We start from the raw sequence: 9,896 nt of genomic DNA on the forward strand, positions 1-9,896 counted from the left end.
CATTAACAAGCACCACTTATACATAATAGCTTATGTGATACTCTAGATATTTGCCCCTTGAGATTTATACATACCGTATATGAATAGGCAACCTCAATCTCAAACCCTCTGCTTTATAGTAATGATCTTTTTCTCCCACTGATAAGTGAGGATAGATTTCATAGAAAAAAATAGATGGAAAATAAGTTTTCTTTGGTTAATTCTATGCACAAAATTGTCTAGCTTGAAGGAAATCTTGCTGAATTTAGTTTAAAGGAAGTGTTTTTCTTTAAAGATGAAGATAAGTTTATTATAACCCATCCAATCAAAAAATAAAACAAAATTCAATGAGTTACTTTGAAAAGAAACAACATTGTTACATACCTCAATTCAATCAGGATTTTTCAAACTAAATAATAAATAGAAATATACATTATATAATAAAAGCTAACGCTTATGGAATGTTTTGTTGACCAATCTTAGTAATTTATTCTCTTAAAGGAAACAGGATGGACATAAAATAAACCAGGGTAGTTGATGTAATTCTGAAAATCCTGGGAACACATAAGGAAAACAGCATACCTATTCTTATTTGATTTCAATAATACAAAGCAATAATTAAAATTTTTAAATCTAATTTTCATGTTGCCTAGTAAATTGCCTATACACTTAAAACATGGACACACACACACAGACACACATACACACAAACACTTTCTCTCTCTCTCTCTGTCTCTCTCAACGATTAATAATAGCATTCAGGAGAATTTTTCTAATAGCAAGTCCAGAAGATTTGAGGTGTTTGTGGCAAAGTTAACTTGTGGCTATGGAATATAAGCTATTTTCACTTTGCCCCAGGTTAGTATTTGTACACTTCCACATCATATGGGCATGAAGGACCACATGAAATATTCAGAGGTCATCAAATAGATGTTTATTTCTCAAACATTGATGTGTGTGCAAATCAAGAGCATTTCCATGAGGTGAGATGGATGGAGGTCCCTTTCATCTCAAACAGTCTATAGTAATGATGTTAAGGTTTACCTTGTTCTCACCCATTCAGCTTTGGAAAACTTCCTACAAAATTTGGGATTACACAGTCAAGGCTGCCTAAAAGTAGGGCACTGTGTTCTCCTATCCACCTGCGCATGTTGCTAACGCCATCACTGTGCCTCCTATTTAATACTTGTTGAAAATGATGTATGTGCCAGGAACTCTTCATGGATTGCCCCATTCCTTCTCAAAGCAACTTGATAGAGTAAATACTGTTATTAGACCTAAGAAAACTGAGGCTTCAAGAGGATGCACTGGTAGCCTAAATTCAGAGCCTTGATTTTGACCACTGAGCAATACCACCTCCCCCTTCCTGATGTATGAATATCAGGTTACCTGCTCACCACTCTACATGCTTGTTTCATTCCAAGTATTTCTTGGAAATTCACTTGGCCAATTTGTCAAAAATCAACTTGAACTGAAATTTCCCTTGGGCGTAATTGGCCTGGTATCTATTCTTCCTTTGTCTTTTTTAGCCTTGAAACTTCTGGTTCACTAACTGAATGTAAGCTAGATAAGCAAGCATTTTACAATATTGAGAGAGTAATGGGATTCCATTACTGCAGATGTTCAAATGTTAGCTAGATCACCTATAAAAAAAGACTGACTCAAGTCTCAAGTGAGTTAATTCTTACCATTTTTTTTTCAGCCCTGAGATTCCATTGTTCTATCCATGTCATTACACAGGCAAAAACTTGGCATTATTAAGATCATGAAAATTTCATGATTGGATCAAACCTAACATACAAATACATTCCTTAGTATTCATCCAACTTGAGAAAATCCCCTTTTAGTATCTATGAACATCTTCTGGAATGGTAAATATTTCACTTGACTAAAAGCCTACTTGGCTTTGGGAGGTCGAGGTGGGCAGATCACTTGAGGCCAGAAGTTCGAGACAAGCCTGGTCAATATGGTGAAACACCATCTCTACTAAAAATACAAAAATCAGCCGAGCATGGTATTGGGCATCTGTCATCCCAGCTACTCAGGAGGCTGAGGCATGAGAATTTCTTGAACTGGAGAGGCTGAAGCTGCAGTGAGCCAAGATCATTCCAGGGTGACAAAGTGAGACTCTGACACACACACACACACACACAAGCCTACTTCCTCTGTCACAGATAGATTCAACATTTTATCATTTACATTTTAGAAAATTAATTTTGAAATACTTATAGATTCACAGGAAGTTATAAAGAAATATATAGGGAAGTTCCCTCATATTTTTAAAATGAAAATTATTGTGGAGTTTAAACATTTTTAAATAGCACATACTCACTGAAAAATTTATCAGAGTCAAAGACATATCAAATGAAAATGAAATATCTTCACCATCATACTAAAATCTGCCCAGCACCACTATTCACGGTTTGGTGTATGTCCATTCAGTACTTTGTTTACATGCATTTATGACTAAGCAAATAAAAAAAGCCAGCTTCACCATCACTTCCAACATTCTTTCCATCCTTTCATAGCCCTCTTCAAAAGCACTGTGATTGATGATAACAATAGCCCAAGTATAACGGTAGCTACTGTTTATTGAGTAATATGATATACCAGACACTGTGCTGGCTGCTTTGAACACATTATCTCATATATCTGTCATAATCTTATAGATTTTATTAGGGTTAGCAAGTGAGGAATTTGATGCTTAAGGCTGTACAACTACAATTACAACAGGTTAGAATTTAATCCTGTCCGTCTGACATTTAGAACATAATTTTTCCAGTTCACTGTCCTGCAAAAAATGTTTTGTGGAATAAGAAATAAAAAAAGAGGAGCAAATCAGGGAAATATCTACAACTTTTTAATTTCCTGAAAGTTAAACAAATTAGCAACAAAAAAGCCACAAACTGTGAAAAGAAGTTACTCATAAGATCAGTTAAACCAAGTTCTTGGATTTATAATTATAAAAATGATTTAAATGATCAGTTATCTTATTTTTCCACCAATTGCCCCTACCCCAAGGGAGCCCCAGCATCATAGTATGTAGTGTTTATCAGGCATGGATTTCTCAACATCTGCCTCTGCCTCAACCATGACATAGACTGGCATTTCTTAACCCGTGTACTTAGTCTCAGCTTGGAGAAGAGGGTAACTCTATAGGGGTCTCATAGGAAATTGCACTTCTTCCCCAGCCTATGACCTTGACAGCATAGAGCCACTGTCAAATTCTGAGCCCTCTCTCATGAACATGTATGTCAGAGTGAAGAAGCACTGGCCTCCAATGCCCTACCTATGAGAGGTGCCTCAGAGCCTTGACCCTGGCATCACAGAGCCTGATACTCCTAATGGCATCCAAACTCATTGTCTACTGAAGCTGAATAGAGACTCAAAGTTTGAGGCACAAACACTGTTCACGAACAATCAGGTGGAAGTCAGGGGAACAGGAAAGATATAAAATAATCCACCACTTTAGTCAGACCTACAGAGAAAGAAGATTAAGAAGGAACATCTCAGCTGACCTCTGAAGGGAATTTCTGTCCAGCAGTTCTGGTGCAAACATCTTAGAGACCTGAGGAAAAGATGAGCCTGTTGGGGCGTATGTGTGGCACCATGGCCCTGTAAGAACAATGGTTCTGATGGAGACCACGTGGCACATTCTGCTCCGTTCCCAACCAGAAAGCAGAAGCAATCCTGCTTCTTTCCCAATCAATCAGTAATCGCTAATGCAAATGATTGGGAATAAAATTATTTAGGAATAACCTCAAGGATTCTTTTAAAATAGATTGTGAGACATATACACCATGGAAAAGGATGAGTTCATGTCCTTTGTAGGGACATGGATGAAGCTGGAAACCATCATTCTGAGCTAACTATCGCAAGGACAGAAGACCAAACACTGCATGTTCTCACTCATAGGTGGGAATTGAACAATGAGATCACTTGGACACAGGGTGGGGAACATCACACACCGGAGCCTGTCGTGGGATGGGGGGAGGGAGGAGGGATAGCATTAGGAGATATACCCTAGAACTTAAAGTATATATAGATATAGATACATACTTTATATATCTATATATATCTATGGAATTGTGAGAGAAGTAAATCATTCACAAACTTCAGAGCTTGATTATTGCGAAGTGGCTTGTAACACACCTGGCAAGCACTGGGGTGTTACAACATGAAGATAAGAACTCCTAGTAGAGTGAACAAAAGTGTCCAAGTAAAAGTGTTAGGAAAATTTAATTACATTTTCTTTAAACAAATTTTTGTGTGCCCCTGCTGTCATACTACAGTGTATCAAAGGAGAAATGTAACCGTGTGCTTTTTCCCTGAAAGTTATTGCTACTATCCTGCTTGTCAAAATTAGAGTAGGAGTAATACTTTATATTATACTGCATATTATGAACCATAAACATATTTTCCATTCATATTGCTTTAGGAATTCAAGCACCCACCAGGCTTTCAAGTAGATAATCTCTAAGGTCATTTCAACTCTGGTTTTATTATTACTACTTCAGACATGAATAATGCAGGAAATGATGTTAAGCCTATGTCATTGCATAAATGTCATGAAAATGGTAATAAAAATATATACAATATCTTATGCATTTAAGGGGTAGCTATATTCTGATACTGGATACCGTTTTTCTCAATTGTGAGAAATAAATAAATGATTGGTAAATGAAGTTACCATACATTTATTTATGGTAATAAACTATTACCACTGAGCCTCACTGAAAGGCTTTGATTTCTGTCTTTGGGGGTGGGGCTTGTGCTCCCCACACTGCTCTGGGAAAGAAAACTCTTTGGTACAACTGGCTGTTGAACTCCATGCATCATGAAGGGACCTGCCATTCCAGGAGCTGCCAACGGCATAGTCATTGCCTAACGCAGGAACCAAAAATCCTCTTTGATCACTCCATGATTCCTTCTAGGATGGCCGTGTATAAATGCCTGTGGACTGGCCTTGGGGAGTATCCATCTAATCTCTCTCTAAGCAAATGTTCTGGGACTCCTCCAAGTACAAACACAACTCAAGGGCAACAGCTTGATTAGAAAGTGTAGAAATGAAGAGCAATTAGTTCTCTCTTGGATTCATTAAGGTCGTGGCAATCATCTTTTCCCAGCGCACAGTGAGGAGATCAGCTTTCTGTCTCTTTGGGGACATTTGTGAATGGAGTTTGGCACTGGATTTGTTGTCAGGAGTTGTGGAGGTTAAAGCCTAAAAGACAGCCTTGTTTTCCTCCTTGTCAGTGAGTGAAGGGGTATGCAGGGATGTGGGTTTATTTGGTTGGATTTTACAACACATGAGGGAGTTTTCTCTATTTGTTCTGGTGGCCATGGCCATGGGCTTTGCTTGGACCTAGCCTCTTCATGCCACATGCCCTGCCGGAGGTACGTGTATCTGGAGCCACAGAACTGCAACATGTCTGCTGTCTCAGCTCCAAGTGGTTCCTAGTTAGGGCTGCCCCCTGCATGCAGTGCTTCCCTTCTTTCCCACCAGCACCCCTTAGACATTCGTGGCCCCTGATTTCTGGTCCAGCCATTGCTCATGACCTGCTGATGGCACTGCTTGTTGTGGAGTTCTGAAGGGGAAAAAGGCAGAGCCATCAAACAGCTCTGTAGGGCCCAGATGTGGAGAAAGTATAAGTCTGAAAATCTTGCAGTATTTTCCTTCACCAAAATTAAAAACATTACACAATGTTAAGAGTTATGTGTCTAAAGCTCAAAAATCCTTTAGCGACATGGGTTTTTCCAGATGTGAAGAAGCCCAAAGATGGTGCCTATTGAAAGCCTTAGAATCATCAACTATCTAGGAAATACAATCAAACCAACGAGATACCACTTTCCTCACAAGGATAGCTATCATGAAAGAGACAGATACCAAATGTTGATGAGGATGTGAAAAAATTGTAAGTTGCCATATGACCCAGCAATTCAACTCCCAGGTACATACCCCAAAGGAATGATAATATAAATTCACTAACAACTTGTACACAATTGTTCTTAGCAACATTATTCATAATATCCAAAAAGTGGAAACACCAACTCCCAAAAGGACAGTCCACAAGTGTTTATACATGGCCCTAAAAGAATGAATTGTGGAGTGATTTTTGCATTAGGCAATGACTATGCTGTAGGCAGCTCCTGGAATGGCAGGTCCTCCTCATGATGCATGGAGGTCAATAGCCAGTTGTACCAAAGAGTATTCTTTCCATAGTAGTGTGGGGAGCACAAGCCCCACCCCCAAAACCAGAAATCCAAGCCTTTCAGTGAGACTTCGTGGTAAGTAGTTTATTTATTTACCATAAATAAATGTACGGTAACTTTATTTACCAGTAGTTTACTTATTTCTCACAATTGAGAAGAACTGTACCCAATGTCAGGATATATCTACCCCTTAAAAGCATATGATGGCTGGGCACAGTGGCTCATAGCTGTCATTCCAGCACTTTGGGAGGCCAAGGTAGATGGAACACCTGAGGCTAGGAGTTTGAGGCCTTCCTGGTCAACATGGTAAAACTCTGTCTTTACTAAAACTAAAAAAAAATTAGCCAGGTGTGGTGGTGTGTGCCCATAGTCCCAGCTACTCGGGAGGCTGAGGCAGGAGAATCACTTCAATCTTGGAGGCAGAGGTTTCAGTGAGCCGAGATCATGCCACTGTACTCCAGCCTGGCGACAGAGTGAAACTCTGTCTCAAAAAAAAAATTGTTTGGTAAAATATTGTACGTGTTTTTATTTGCCCATTAACTGACGAACAGACAAATAAAATTTGGTATACTCATACAATGAAATCCTATTTGGCATGAAAAGAAATGAAGTACTGATAACATGCTGCTACATGGGTGAAACTTGAAAACACTATGCTAAGTGAAAGAAGCCAGTCTTTAAAAAGACACCACATTGTATATTTCCATTTATGTTAAATGTTCAGAACAGGCTAATCCATGAGACATGTAGATTAATAGTTGCCTAATGGCTGTTCCAGTTGCAGTGGTGTTTATAACTAATTGATCACAACCAGTTAGAGATTTCTCTGTTCCTTCTCCACTCCCACTGCTTCACTTGACTCTTCTTAAGAAATACAGTTGCCGAAAGTTGGAGGTTTTTAGGGAAAATGATTAGTGGTTGCTAATGGGTATGGGGCTTCTTTTGGGGATGATGAAATGTTCTAAAATACCAGTTCGTTGGAGAGAACACAATGCACCTGAGATCGCAATGTGTGAAATTCTCAGCACAGATACAGTTGTTTGTCCTGGTGGGATGGGGCACCAAAATTGTCAAGAGATGCTATACAGAGTGCAGTCTCTTATAATAGTCACTAGAATGTTCATGTTTTTCTCTAATTAAGAAATTTTCCAGAATGGGAAACATTATCTAGTCACCGACCTCACTAGAGAATTCATGTTTTCCTGTTAACCTCCTCACTGTATCCTTGACCTCCTTGTTTCTCAGGCTGTAGGCGATGGAGTTCAACACTGGGGTCACAACACAAAAGAGCACAAAGACCAGGATGTCTTTGTCCAGGGAGCACCCTTCTCTGGGCCTGTCATAGTTGAAGTGGTCTGTTCCAAAGAAGACCACCACCATGGTGATGTGGGAGGCACAGGTAGAGCAGGCCTTGCTCCTGCCCTGAGCAGAGGGAATCCTAATAATGGTAGAGATGATGAGTACATAGGACATTGCAGTAAACAGGCAGGGGCTCAGGCCAGTGACAGCCCTTGCCACATGGAGCACAGACTCACTGACAGAGGTGTCTGAGCAGGAGAGCTTCAGGAGCAATGGGATGGCACAGAGAAAGTGGCTGATGGGGTTTAGTTCACACAGTGAGTGTGGCTGTCAGTGTTGTGTGTGTGTCCCAGAATTGACCAGCCCACGCATCCAAAACCCAGTCACCAAACATACACAGACCTTTCCACTCATTAGGAGCTTATATTGAAGAGGGTGGCAAATAGCCACACAGTGGTCATGAGCTACGGCAGCCAGCAAAACCCCCTCAGTGCTGGCTTATGACGCAAGGAAGAAGATCTGGGAAAGCAGCCCTCATAGGAGATGGTCTTATTCTCCTGGAAGAAGTCCACCAGCATGACCAAGATGGTGGTAGACATGTAGCAGATATCCAGGAAGCTCAAGTGGCTAAGAAGATAACCCACTGGAGTATAGAAGGCAGGACTGACCCTGACTGCATTTCCCAGAAGAGATATCAGGTAAATGACCAAGGAGAACAAGAAGAAAAGCCTTTGTAATGCAGGGTGCTTGGAAAAATTTAAAAAGATGAATTCAGTGACAACTATTTGATTTTTTACTTCTTTGAATTCTTTCTCAACTGAAATGAATATTGGGAGATAAGTAAAATAAGAATGTGATATAATGACAGACATCAGGAGAGCTGATTAACTTTTTACTCATCCTTTAGTTCTCAGATTAGATGATATCTCTTTTGGATTGTGTAGCTTGACTCTAAGAATAGGGTTTTGTATTCCCCCTCATTCCCTTGATTCTCTGCCCCGTCTTCTTGTCATGCATATCACTATTGTCTATTAGCTTGTTTGCCTGTTCTTTACCCCCACCAGTATATAAAGTCTCTTAGCCAAGGAATTTTTCTCTCTCCTTAGTCCATATGCTCTCTAGAAAACTTTTTTTTCCGATGTAAGGAAGGAAATCTAGTCAGCACTGATGTTGCAAAAACAACAGTTGGTGAATTATATCAGAGCCCCAAACTTTTTCTCCCAGCTTCTCTCTTCCGTGAGAAAAGTCACAATACCAAATTCTACCTTACCAAGTGTGTGGTAGCGTCAATGATCTTTACCCTCTTGTGTTATTCAAATAAATAAATGGCATTACATGACAGAAAGAAATTGCAGATGTAACTCAAGTTACTACTCACATGACTTTAAAATACAGAGATTATCTTGGCTTATTTGACTGGCTTTTTTTTTTTTTTTTTTTTGAGATGGAGTCTCGCTCTGTTGCCCAAGCTGGAGTGCAATGGCACGAGCTAGGCTCACTGCAACCTCCGCCTCCCAGGTTCAAGCAATTCTCCTGCCTCAGCCTACCGAGTAGCTGGGATTACAGGCATGTGCCACCAGAGCTGGCTAATTTTTGTATTTTTAGTAGAGACGAGGTTTCACCGTGTTGGCCAGGCTGGTCTTTTTAAGGGATAATCACATGAGCCCTTAAAAGCAGAAATCTCTCTTGGGCTGAAGATAAAGTCAGAGATCCAAATCACAAGTAGGATTTGGCATGTCATTGTTGACTTGAAGATGAAGGGGGCCACTCTTAAAGAAAAGGTAACCATGGCCCTATAGTCAGAAGAAACTAAATTTTGTCAGGAACTTGAATAAACTTGGAAGTAGAATCTTCTGCAAAGTCTCCCTCTATCTTACCCAGCTGACACCTTGTTTTCAGCAAAGCACCCAGCTGAGCCATGCCACACCTGACCTTCTGACCCACAGAATGTTGAGATAATTAATAGTTGTTTAAACTGCTAAGTTTGTGGTAATTGGTTGTGGTAGCAATAGAAAACAAATACACCGAGCATCCCATTTTGTGTAAGAAACTTCTGATCTTTTGGGTTAATTATGACAGAACACCACTCTAGAAGCGTCAGAAGTGACTTCATCCTATACACTCTAAAATCTTTGAGCATCCATCTCTTCGTCTTTGCTCTCTTTTCCTTTGTGTTGCCAGTGGCTGGTTCTCTCTCTCAGAGAACAAATAAAGAGAATACAGAGGAAAACATCAAGCTTACACTATTCAGTTTCCCACTAAGTAACTCCAGTAAAGGTTGGGAGAAAGACAAATTTGGAACTGAGCAGAATGATATTTCTGGATTATTTTTAAAATTTAACTCATCTCTTCCCCCTCTTTACCAGAAACAACAAACATGTGCTAGACCGTGACATAACAATCCCAAA

General features: G+C 39.9%; 1 pseudogene; it reads right to left on the reverse strand.

Moving 5' to 3' along the window:
- Positions 1-6,993: 6,993 nt before the first annotated feature.
- Positions 6,994-8,524, reverse strand: LOC103247238 (olfactory receptor 5J3-like; annotated as a pseudogene).
- Positions 8,525-9,896: the final 1,372 nt, after the last annotated feature.

This window comes from Chlorocebus sabaeus, chromosome 20, assembly GCF_047675955.1.
Source record: "Chlorocebus sabaeus isolate Y175 chromosome 20, mChlSab1.0.hap1, whole genome shotgun sequence".
In the NCBI taxonomy this organism is placed as follows: domain Eukaryota; kingdom Metazoa; phylum Chordata; class Mammalia; order Primates; family Cercopithecidae; genus Chlorocebus; species Chlorocebus sabaeus.